Source organism: Calonectris borealis, chromosome 1, assembly GCF_964195595.1.
Source record: "Calonectris borealis chromosome 1, bCalBor7.hap1.2, whole genome shotgun sequence".
In the NCBI taxonomy this organism is placed as follows: domain Eukaryota; kingdom Metazoa; phylum Chordata; class Aves; order Procellariiformes; family Procellariidae; genus Calonectris; species Calonectris borealis.
This window is the reverse complement of record NC_134312.1, coordinates 82080691-82093929: the sequence shown is the minus strand read 5'-3', so window position 1 is coordinate 82093929 and position 13239 is coordinate 82080691. Positions and strand designations below refer to the sequence as shown.

The following is a 13239-nucleotide window of genomic DNA, read 5'->3' as shown; positions in this document are numbered from 1 at the left end:
TGTCCACAAAAAAAGATCCCTACATTTCCATATACATTCTGACTGATGTCTTGTCCAAAACCAGCATTTGGCACTCTGCTTTGCCTAAGACAGCAGGTACCCTGAACAGCAAGACAACTGTGCACAACCCTTCTGAAAGGAAAAGGAAATCAATACTGCCATCACCTGAAAAGCACCTATGTAAAACCAGCAGTTTCCTCAGTCCCCATTTTTACTCTGTGAGTACCTCAGAGTCACTGATAACAATATAGCAGGTCTGGGTGCAGTTCTGCTTGCACCATGAAAGCAGACAGCTACTGCAGGTTCCACCTGGAGACCTTTTATTTGGTGAATCTCACAGGCAAAGGAGATGAAGCCTGAATTTCAGAATGCTATGTGCGTTTGCTGGAGTAAGATTTTAAAAAATCATCTTGAGTTTTAGAAGTGTCTGTTCTAAGGGTTCTGTATTGCTGGCCAGCATTATTGTATTTGAGCAATTTCAACTGAAATAATAGTAACAGTAAAGTCCAAAAAGCTCCTCCTTTTTGGGGGCAGAGTGACAACAAGAAGGATAGAAAGAATAAACAGAATAGAGAGGCTGCGGGATCTGAGGAGGTATATCTAGATTTCTAAGGATAACCACACTTCAAAAGTAACTAGCCTACTGGCAGGAACGCCTAAGTACTGGGACAGATTGCTGGTGGAAGCTATGGGCCACCGCCTTTGGGCGCATTTAAGAACTGTCTAGATACACGTTGCCAGGAGAGGGAGGGAATAGCTGAACCCACCTTGGGGCAGGAGGATGGGACAGTTGGCTCCTCAGTAGCTTTGTGTTTTTTGGCTGTTTCCTCTACTCTGTAGCTTACTCACCAGTAACACCGAGTTTGTAAATCTCCTTACTATCATGGTCTCTTGTTTTCCTAGAGGTTGTTCTGTCTTTGACTTGCCCAGTGCTTATGTAAGAGCAGGAATTGTGTGACATAAATTAAACATACTCAAAGAAAAAAACATATGAAAGATTAAATTGGTACTAATAGCAATAGTTTCTTGTTTGGGATTACCATCTTTCTGCTTATCTGACAACCAAATCTAGATAAACTTCGATGTTCTTAGGGATAAGGAAGTGGTAAGAAAATTATCAGCCTTCCCCGCTATGCAGCACACTGTGTACTTGACTTCATGTATTTTTCTTTAACACACAGCTGCACATCCTTCATAAATCTGAAACTTGAACAAGTTAACAAAAGTTAGGACATGAAAATGTAATTTAATTTCTCTCAGTTGCACGCAACTACATGCGTATTTCAGCAATGTAGTCTAGGCCAGAGAATAGATTTCTAGACAGAGAAAGCTAATCATGGACAAAAATGTTGGTGAGAGCCAGCCGGACTGTAGGAACTCAATTCATAGAATCATAGAAACATAAAATGGTTTGGTTTGGAAGGGACCTTAAAGATCACCTGGTTCCAACCCCCCTGCCATGGGCAGGGGGACGCCTTCCACTAGACCAGGTTGCTCAAAGCTCCATCCAACCTTGCCTTGAACACTTTCAGGAATGGGGCATCCCCAACTTCTCTGGGCAACCTGTTCCAGTGCCTCACCACCCTCATAGTGAAGAATTTCTTCCTTATATCTAATCTAAATCTACCCTCTTTCAGTTTAAAGGCATTACCCCTTGTCCTATCACTACATGTCCCTGTTAAAACTCCCTCTCCAGCTTTCCTGTAGGCCCCCTTCAGGTACTGGAAGGCTGCTATAAGGTCTCCCCGGAGCCCTCTCTTCTCCAGGCTGAACCACCCCAACTCTCTCAGCATGTCTTCATAAGAGAGGTGCTCCAGCCCTCTGATCATCTTCATGGCCCTCCTCTGGACTCGCTCAAACAGGTCCATGTCCTTCTTATGTTGGGGGCCCCAGAGCTGAACACTCTCCAGTACTCCAATTCCCAATGACTTATGTTCAGAACCGGGTACTAGCAGCATTAATGTCTGTGAAAAGCTTGTCTCCTAACAAGAGGATGCTGGAGTGGCTGTCCAAATATGCATCACCTCATGAGAGATCACAGACGAGCAAACCCTGATGAGATACAAAATGGAAAGATTTCTCAAAGAACCCTGTAAGACCAAAGCTATCTTTTTACGAGTTTTAGGAACAATTGTGCATTTGTTTGTTCTATTGCAAAGAGAGTATAAAACTCCACCCAACGGGAGTTATTTTATACTTGTTTTACTCCGCATAAATAAAGCAAAGGCAGAGAAAGAATGATTCAGCCCTTTCTTCATTTCAGTCACGGTATATAAAAAGAACAGTAGTATTTCTGCAGTGCCAGCCTTGCTCAAATTTGGACAGTTATATTCTACCTACATGCCATCTCCTCCTGACTTCCAACTGCAGACAATATCCCCTTCAATATTTCTATGCCTACTGCTAGGTATTGCCTACTACCACACGCCACTCAACAGCTCTAGTTTTTCACCCCCTCCAATGATTCACCGCATTTCTCTGCAGGATTAAGGCAATTTCTAAATGCAAGCTCACAAATCAGCATACTGCTTTGGAAACCTCCTGGATCACAAGAACATTCAGTTCATTGTCACCATTACATCAGATAACAGGAGCAGCTGTTTAATCAAAGTCTGCTGCCTCTTTTATGGCATCTGAAGATTTCAGTGCTTTACAGGAAAGTGCAAGAAGATTTAAAGACTACACAAATCCAGCTTATTTTATACTGTTTCCTATAGCTCAAGGAGTGCTTAGCGTAAAGACGATGCTTAGTCTGCAGTTAAACAATAATTGCATCTCTAAACTCTCATTAACTCACCCAGAACATACATAATAAATCCCAACAACTGCATGAGACCTAAGGATTGTTCTATCTTTTCTTTTTAAAAGCCATCTGCCAATACAAAATATATTCAATAGATAGAAGTGGGCTGGCGTGCTGTACTGTTGGAACCGCATGAAAACACTGGCCAAGTCAGCAATACTCCAGAAGTGACACATGAACTGCCACAGAATTATAGTGAGGAGAAAAGAAAGATGTTTGATTTCAAGTTGTCCAATATTAATTAAACTGAGGGAAATCAGTAACAACGTATTCTGCTTTCAGTGTCTTTTTGAGCATCCTAATGCATTCCAGGGTCAACACTGCTGCCCTGACCAAAATAGAATAAATGAACCTAATAGCGGCTATTTTCATTTTAATCCTCAAAATAGGATGCAAGTTCTGCATGGGCCGTGCTGTGCCTCAACAGAGGTGAGAATTTCACTCTGAAATTTCCTGAATTTTTCTTATGTTATAATCAGGCAATTCCCATTTATAATAATAATCTAATCTCTGTGATTTCAATTTACATTGTCAAGCATTTATGAAAACAGGACGTCTAGAATTTCTCCCAATGTTTTATTTAAGTGTGTTTGGTGGGCATCTCTTTCCCTATTCCTGCCCACTTGAGCTTTGACCTCCCTTCCCGAAGGACATCTGTAACACTGTGTTCTCTGCTCTTGCCTTATAGCATGTAATAGTTCAGAGAGATTTCTGCCCATCAATCTTTCAATCAGAATTTTTTTCATACCACAAAGATACAAAAACCTCAAAGAAAGGGCAAATTGCACATCTATGGAACAGCGCAGCTGAAAAATAAAGGAAACACTGAACAATGTAAAATGCCAAAGGCTTTGCTTCTTTCTCAGGAGACATTTTCAGTGAAGCAAATACAAAATAATGAAAAGTAGAGTGCCTAAGCCATGGTCTACTTTAAAAAGGAACTTGCATGAGTTTGGTCTTGTAACTGCCTTTCAAAGAAGCCTGGGTAGTCCTTCCTTTTTTGGACCTACCAGTCCTCACCCCTAAAAAACCAACTTACTGTAACAGGCACCATGCAGGATGGCACTTCAATGAGAAACACAGGTAGGAGAGGAAGAGGTTCTTCTGTTCGCTTGGTAACGTTATCTAACACTGTTCCTTGTGCTCTCCCCTGATGTGAAGGATTCATCTTCCAAAGTGCTGAACAAACATGTCCCAGCAATGCAAGCCATGGTGAAGGTGGACTACTGCTCTTCATCACAATATCAGCGGAGTCTGTAACGCGCTGTGCCTCCTTTCTGCAACAGAGTCCTCCTCAGCGACAGCACTCACAGCTCTCCCCCTGCCAGGTCAGGGCCAAACGCTTTGGTGACTGACCCAGAAAGCATCCAAGTTTTTAAGTGTGTGACCTAGAAAGGTAACCTTTCTGCCTCCTGTGGTACAAAACCAACAGTCAATCGAGGCATCCAAATTACACTATTTTAACCAGATGTTGCCAGCTTTTTTTTTTTTTTGTAAGACCAATAAAAAATGGGACACTCTGGTGCACAGTGGGGCCAGGTGTGTTTAATAGGTTGGGATATTAGGCTTCTCTAGGAGGATTAGCAAAAGATGGTAACTTACATTACAGTATGCACATTTCAAGGCATTACTGTATGAGAACATTTAAAATGAGAAAAATCAGAGAATTCCCACAAAATGAATCTCATATATGAGGAACTACTGAGAAGATTAAGGTTGAGAGAGTTCAATTAAAAAAAAAAAAAGGCAAAAAGCTTCCATCCTTTCAGATAAAGAAATGGAAGGGATTGCTTGGCATAATTCAGGAGAATATAAGCATGAATTGCTCCTGTAAAGGAAATATAATTTATTCTAAGCAAGACATAGGCCAAGGGGTAAAACAGCGTGGCAACAATTCCTTTAAAGAACAAGGTGTCCCATTGGGTGTGTGGAATAATTTTAAAAAGTCTCTCTTCTGAGCAGAGCGTTGGTGTATAAATGCTAGGAAACAGCCTATATATAGATACACAGAGTAACACCCTGGTGCATACAAGCCTCTGTGATTTCAATGGCAGTATTATAAATGGACATGAGTGACCACCACAAATCTAAACTACTGCAGGTACCAAAGTCATGAAAATAACTCTTTAAAAAACACCTGATCTCTGCAATTTTGTTCTGATTAAAGGGCTTATCCCAGTTGTGTTTGCCACTGATAAAATCTTCCAATACAGTCTTGAAGGAAGGAAGGTACATAAGTACTTTAAGAATTGCCATTGTAGCAAATTTGAGAAATAATTGGGCAGCTTCTTGACATAGAGTAATTAGCCTGCAATTAATTTTTAGCCTGGTACATTTCCAGCAATGAGCATCAGGATTGCTCAGTCAAGAGATGTGTGAAAATGCAGCTCAGGAAGCATTAATCGGGATAGAGCCTTTTTTTCCCCTTGTGCGTTCTCTGCCTCATTTCCTCTTCAGAAAGTTGCTTTTAAGTATGGTTCTTCTCAAGGCAAATAAACCATAATTCATCTAATCAGTTAGAAAGCATGCAGCAGAATGTTCCTCATTATAGGAAAACAAATGGCTTATGCTTCAATCTAGAGCTATTACTTTCCCCTGAGTAGAGCTAATGTAGTGGAAATACAGTACCCATGACCAACATCTAGTAAACAAAACAGCTGATTATTTAAAGATAAAGACTACTGAAACAAAGAGATGACAGACAGTAGATTTCAATATAGGTCAGCTAAGGCTAATATGTATAGCCAGCTACTTAGGATGTGGTTTCAAAGAGCCAATTTCCTTGAAAATTCAAAGCCTGCTGTTTTCTAGCAAGAATACTTGGTTTACGTGTCAGTTAATCTGGAACAGTAAAAGGAGCTCTTTCAGAGACAGGTGTTGTAGACAGGAGCATTAGGGACTTGACAGACATGGAAAAGCTTTCTGTGGACCCTAGTACCATCTTATAGGTGGGTGGACAAGTCACAGACAGAATATGGAGCTTTCTTACATTCATCACAGACGTTTCTTGTGCCCCTGTGTGGTACTTAGCCAGATATCACCATCAGCATTTGATGGTATGCTTGACATTTAAAATGGGAAGAACTTAAGTGCAGGGAAGGAGGATGGTAACACTTGGAGCTTTTCCTACAGGAACCATTTAACACGTTTCTTCCCATGCGTTTTCCAGAACTGTTTTCCTCCTCATCCCTCCTCCATAGCTATGCCCCAATGTGGGCACAGGTGGAAGGGGAATCAGTTGCCAAAGGATGGCAGGAGCACTTGGCTACGACCAGAGTCCCGTCCATCTCCCCTTCCTCAATTCCTGCCATGCAGAATTCACTGCTGATTACTTAGAGAATCACTGTATGTACTTGGAAATGTTAATAAATACAGAGTTATCCAGACATAGGATCTGAATCTGCTTTTCCATACCCATTGCCTTAATTACAGATCTTTGAAGTTTCACTGCCAGATTTGCTTGGGCACCAAGGGAACTTAAGGAGTGTTTGCTGAGTCCCCAGGGCTAACCAGCCAGGAGTAAAGGCTGTGTCAAACATAGATGCCTGCGTCTTGGAGACGTTTAAAGAAATGACCAAGAAAGACTTTGAAAGACATCTAAAGAAATGACGAAAAATTACTTTCCGTTTTTAAAGTACCTAAGAAAAATCAGATTGATTTTTAGGAGTCTATGGAGATTGGCATAGCAGCTAGACAGTGTGATCTCTAATTCATTCTCACTTATAATTACATTAAAACCTGTTATATATTGCAGGTGCAGAACTCTGAGATTCCTCCCCTCTGAAAAGATAAGTTTCATGTGTATAGTCATGCAGATGGTGTAGAGTGGGGTTTTGGGGAAGTGAGGGGACCACATCTAGGCAGCAGCTGCAAAGCGTGCTTTCAGATATGACTCCCTTTCACATGGAGCCTTAGTAGGGAGAGACAGGCCAGACAGAGCTACCCACAACTACACACCTGGCTGACCAGGTATGCCTGGCTCATTAGATCACACAGAAGGAAAGAAGACACATTTGCAGCCCTGCAAATGAGTGAGACGCAGTCCTGGATGCAGAAGAGTCACTCTCAGTTGTGAAGCTTCACAGGATGGAATGATGTGAAAAATGAGGTGGCCATCGCAGAGGAAATACAGCGTGATGGCATCCTCAGCCAGCTGCAAAACGGCTGACCCAGCACAACACAATCAGCATCAGCTCTGCGTAGCAGTCCTTTTTTATACAAACAATCCTATCCGCCGATGGCTGGAACTGGCTGAGCCCCGCAGAAGTCTTGGGGTCTGCCTGGCGTGTCTCTGTACATTAGACCACACAGACTGACACTCACAATATCAGTTTTTAGTGAAAAAAGAGCTCTGCCGAAAAGTCACTGAGGGATCCCCACGATGAGAGACATTCAGGCAACCTTATCTCAGCCAGACCCTGAGGGTACTTCTCCTTCTGCTACAATGCTGTTTCCAAAGAGGAGAACCAGGCACATTGGCTGTCACACAGACACAGCTGAGGCCAGCACAAAACCCGTATAATACAGAGTGCTGGTACGCAATTCAAAATTTTGTTTCAAGGACAGCTCCGTGGATGCATTTGGGGCCAACAACTGCTGTAAGTACATCTGGGAAAGTCTTGAGATACCCTGCACTGGACTTGGGACCTTCCAAAGAGCTCTTCCAAAGGAATGACTGCAGGAGTTGTGGGAACGTAGGGTGGATGTCCTGCACTTCCATACTCACTTATTTAAGATCCCTGACCTCTTCCTGAGGGATAAAGGAGAGAATGCCATCATGAAGAGGATCACAGGTAATGTGAGCACCAAAGTTCACCTTGATTAAAAGAGTAAGGTAAAAATCCTTTGATGTCACACACAACAGCAGTTGAACAAATCGAGACAAATGCATCAAATATTTAAAGCTACTCAAATAAAAAAAGAAAGGTTTTTAAAACATTGTAGTGAGATGGCACTCAAGTGTAGAGAGCTGAACATCTGGGAAACAAGTACAGTAGAAGAGTAAGTCACTCTTCTAGCATGAACCGCACTAGAAGATTCTGGAATGTAAGGAGCAGGCAGTCAGGAAATGGTAAGAGCTTTGAGCTTTTTGCTGAACCTCCACCACCCAAGAGAGACAATTAATTATGTGGAAATATCTATACCTGGACATTAAACCGTGCCAGGTTACGCCCTGGGCATTGGAACTCAATCATCTCTATTGTTCCACTGTTAGAAGGGTCTTAGCACAATTTTGGCCTGAACCAACTACCAGAAAGATGAAAAATCCCTGGTCACAAGTGAGGAGTTAGGCTGGGACAGGGGCTTTTCCCAGCAGATATCCCACATGTGGCCATGATGTTTTGGAAGGTAAGAAAGTTTAATGGCATGAATGCAAGCCATTTCCTGCCAGCTGGTCTCGGTGCCTGAAATTTATCCCAAGAACATTCAATTTATGGACGTTGTCAAACAGTACAGTCATTTAAACATGGAAGTTTTGCGTTTATCTAGGACAATTTCTCATTTCATCATTTTTCTTTTGTGTTCACGTCCGATACAAATATTTTGGCCTTCTTATTGCATTCCACATACATTTTTGTTATGTTCATCATGATAATGTAATTTTTTGATTGGTGCTTAAAAGAAAAGCACTAAGCCCAGGTACCACAGCCTGTCAAATATCTGCTTCCTTTCCTTGCTGTCACTTAACTATAATCATATTCTCATTGTAAGGCTACACGCAGCACACACAGTAAGTAAACAAACTGGAAAATTACTGGGAGATGGTCAAAAGGTAATGCATTTTATGAGACTAATAGGAAGAGCAGGGACACTACAAGAAGTGAAGGCACTTGTGAAAAAGAGACCAAGTCCAGTCAAGAAGAACACAGCTGAGATTCTAAGAAAACATCTAAGAAAGGATGACTTAACCATTATAAACCGATTTTCTGTAGTGTCACTATTCCAAGCAAGCAAGGAAGTAGAGAGTTACAAGTAATCCTTGATTTCCATCCAAGGAGCCTTCAGCTTAGGGAATTTAAAACTTCTTTAAGAAGATAGAACCATCTGTCCAAATTGTGTCCAGCTACTTACCACGCAGAGTGGCTCTGCAAGTATCACTCTTACTGGAGACCAGCTGTAATTAATGCTTCTGATTATGGCCAGTTCTCAGAAGAATCCATGGAAGCCCTTCAGAAATGGTTGCAGAAGCCCACATGCAAGCCTGACAGCTGGATTCACAGCTCAGACCTTCCCTCTGAATCCAACTTCTTTGCACGTTATACAAAATATGGACAGCTTTCTGTATTTGGTAGACCTCTTTTGACAGTGCTTGGATCAATTGGTTCTGCCCATAATAAACATTCTTAAAATTCACCTCTTCCTGTCATAGGTATAAAAAAAAATACAGGCAGTCCTACTGAACTGTGTCAAATTATTCTGATGTAAGGAAAAGGCAAATTTGGCCCATGAAGTCCATACCAGCCTTTTGGCATGTGTACTCCCTTTTCCACTAGCTTGGGTCTCATCAAGCAGGAGATGTAGTCTTGTTTCAGAATAAAGATACCTGTTGTTAGGAGGGCCATTTAACGTCAGCTTGTGATAGTAACACTTCTACCAGGAGCAGATGTCGCTCGCTTCCCGGTACAAAGATCAGAGCATTGCCACAGATGGCTCAGTTACACCATGTGAAAATTTTCTCCCCACCCTGCCGTTGCAGCTGTACCTGACCAGAATGCTCTGGCAGGGCTGATGGTGAGAGACAAGCCAGACGACGTTTCACGCACCCTGCAAGGCTTCTCCTCTTTAAGGCAGTAAAAGATAAGAATGAGTTTTGTTTGCAGTCAGGTAGGAGTTTCGCTTTCTTTTTCTTCTCCTTCTTCTTTTTCTTTTTAACAGTACAGAAATCCAGATATTTTAGTATGGAAGGAAACACACATGCATTTTAAAGAGGATCAGGAAAGCCATATCAAGTGTCCTTAAGCCAGGCTCAAGTTTTAGTTCTCTCTGGCATCTCTCAGACTGTTGAAGGGTAATCAACCATTACAAGCCCGACTTACTATCTCTGGCACTCCTATTAATTGTTCCAGCTAAAGCCATAATGTTAGAACTTTCTGATCAGAGGATCTGTGACTTAAGACATCTTTCACACTGACATGCAGTCTTCATCTCACTCATAAAATACCCCAAATACTGTACATGTATTAATAGAAAAGTTACTTTTCTCTGCAAGAATATTTTCAGCTCATACTCCTTCCAATGGAGACCAAGGAGGAGAATTCATGTAAGCTGAAATGGCATTCCTGTGTTCTGCATGCCCTGCCCTTGGCTTCTAGATCTAGATTTCACCAATTAATTTTATGCTACCCAGTTCATACAAGGCAGAAAAGTGAGCACTTGGGCTAATTATGCTTCAGGTGTCACAAATCACTTGCCCATGTGTCACCAGAATGAGCAACGTTTTCAAGTAAATTGAATAACAAGAAGTTGTTTGTACACAAAAGTCTCCCCATCTGTCTGAGTGGGGATTACCGTTAATGAGCCTGTGTCCTTGGCCCTAGTCCTACGAGGTTATAAATTACTTTAATGCTTTAATCTACCGGTGAAAAACCCTGGCTGAAGGAGTGGAGAAGAAACAAGCAGAACACACCACAACCAACTACCCGTACTGAAATGCACCTCTCATCCCACACAGGGGTTTCACTAATAAGAAATACACAATGTTCTGCAAATACTACTTGCATGAGGCTATACATCCTAACTATATATTTAATCAAGGGAAGTAAAACTCATCTTTACATTAAGTCTCCACCTGCTCTGCCATATTCAGTAGAGGCAGCCCACCGGTTTCCCAGATTTTCTGGGGAAAAAAACAACATACCAATGCTTAAAGATCTGCCCCGAACTACAGGGCCTGTAAAGCTAGCATCCATAGGGTATACAGCTTTCTGTAGATACTACCACAGAGTGATAAGTTGTAAGCAGGAGGTCCTGATGGAGCACCAAGCCTCACAACCAGGCAAGGCCTCTACTGGGGATGAGGAAAGTGATTAAACCAGTCCAAGGACAACAAGGCTGCAAAAGCATAAAACCAGAGTGTGAAAAACGTGTTCCTCTGGTGCTGTGGTACGCAGACTGCACAAGGTAAGAAACTGCTTGTGCTTAATTGGAACTAGGGAGAAGAGTTAAGGCTAAAATAAAATGATTTATCTTAGTGAGTGTATATGGTAAACGATATGATGCCAGTATGAACTGGATACTGGTAGGGGAGTTTTGCAGTGCAAAGTCTTGCGAAGTCACCTGTACCCAGGCAACCATATAAGTAACACCATACAAAGTCAAGATTGCCTAAGTAACAGCACTGAAAAAACCCACCAAACTTGGGTATGGATGCAGCAGAAATAGGACCAACTAGGAAAAAAGTACTGGGGACAGACTGTTTGTTTGAGAGGAGTTTGGATGGAGAAAGAGGGGTGCAAGAGTGCTGAAAAGACACATCCAGAAATAGAAAACTGGGAGCTAAGATATAAAATCAGGTACAGAATAAAGGGAGACAGGATTTTTTGTCAGTAGGAGTATGGACACCTACAGATGGTGATGAAGCTGACCTTTGAATCCAACTCCACAAGGACGCCAGAGGGACCCCCATTGGACAACCTGCTGGAGCCTCCATCACGTCTTTGTCTGAAAGACTTGGTGTGTAAGAATGGAAAAAGGAGAGATAGATTTGCATCTTAATTCTAAACAGTGGGAAGGGAAGGGAGATAGACTTGTAATTCAATAGTAGTTGGGTGTGATTCATAAGACTTAAGAATGAGAATTAGTAGCTTTATAGTTGTGTGTGATTAATTATCACTTAATTGTTCTATTAGCCTCTTAGTAGTGTGTTGCTTAATTTAAAAACATCATAGTCTCTTAATTCAGCCATGCGTCAAGCCTTCAACCTGAAGGGGAGAGTCAGACTCATAAAGCAACATTGGGCTACCACCTTTGGCTCACCAGCCCAAAAGACCAGCTTTATCCATTAATCAACAGGGGCTCCAGATGGATGCTCAGACTCCCACCCAACCAGTCTCTGCCTCCATCCTCCCACCAAATGACACCTGTAATTCACAGGCTCTAAAGCACTTCTAACAGAATAAGAAAACATTTATCTTTGTGTTTTCTGACTTTCTGTGCTCAGCTCCTGACACTTCTCTTTCTCACATTTCTATAAAAAAATGGCAAGTCTGCTGGTATATTACGATCTTAAAGAGTTTATGGAATGGCTTCACGGTGTCATCCCTGTCAACCTCAGGGAACCATGGCAGCATGAACAGGTCTTCCCACTGAACTCAACTGTGATGGAGGGGCTTTCTTACTCTCTTGGTCCCCTGCCTTCTCCCATGCGTTCCTTTTGCAGTACATTTTTCTGGTACTGCAATATCACTTACTTTCCACCTCTTTGGGACCCCAAGTACCACATGCAATTTGTGATCCCCTGAGCAGCTATATGGGGTGCCCAAGCAGGAAAATGGAAGTACTGCTGTGCTATAGTTGCAGAAAATGGTCTCTGAGGTAGCACATGCCCTAAAGGTGAACTTGTGTCTTGGATTCTCCAGTAGTATGTGAGCTAATGGCCAAGTATCTCATATATAGATTCCTTTAACTTCAGAGGTATGCTGTTTTCAGACTCATTTTTGCAGCAAAAGTGTTTTTAACTCACCAGGTTAGTGGGGCTCTGAGAAAAGAAGTACTGGGAGGAAAATCCTAGTCTGTGCAATTTTCCTTACATTGAACATTTTATGGCAGCTCATCCCTTTCAAATGAGAAGCATTCAGTTTTGGCATCTTCTCTCCAGGGATAATAGCACAGCTATTATCTCCCCATCATTTACTCAATTCATCACTCAGAGAATTGCAATTTTATCTAGTTCAGAGAGAGCAAAAATGTACGAAACCAAGAATATCTTCTTCCCTTTTACGCTGGAAGAGATGACTCTCCAAAACACTATGTTTCCTTCCCTCCCACAAGCCTAAAAGCATCTCCTGAAGAGGCTCAAATTATATAATAATATCAGATCATCACTCTCTGAACCAAGAGAAATAACAACTAATGAACAATTGCCACTGGCAATGCTGGGGCCATCTATGTCCTATGAGGTATGGAGATCAGCGATGTGCCATTATAGAAAAAGAAGCTCAGGAGATCATCTCCAAGATTAAAGCCCACTTCCGAAGGGATGCTAATCTACGTTGGGGTTGCAGCCATGGAGATATGCATTTCCTTGCATGTTGCTTACAAGACCTTGCCAGATTACAATATGATTTTACAAGGCCAGATGCCAATTCTGAAACATTACTGCAGGATGTTTTGTATGGGTAGCCTTTAGCTCTGCAGTTAAATATCAGTTATTGTAGCTAAGAATGGTTCAGAGCCCATATAGTAATTTATTTAAAAAACGGACATTTTTACTGTAA

At 41.9% G+C, this 13239-nt stretch overlaps 1 protein-coding gene across 2 annotated transcripts in view; it reads right to left on the bottom strand.

The window, feature by feature from the left end:
* The window catches only part of FAR2 (fatty acyl-CoA reductase 2), a 148467-nt gene that overhangs the window by 40665 nt on the left and 94563 nt on the right, over positions 1 to 13239 (bottom strand). The gene's annotated exons all lie outside the window — the stretch shown is intronic.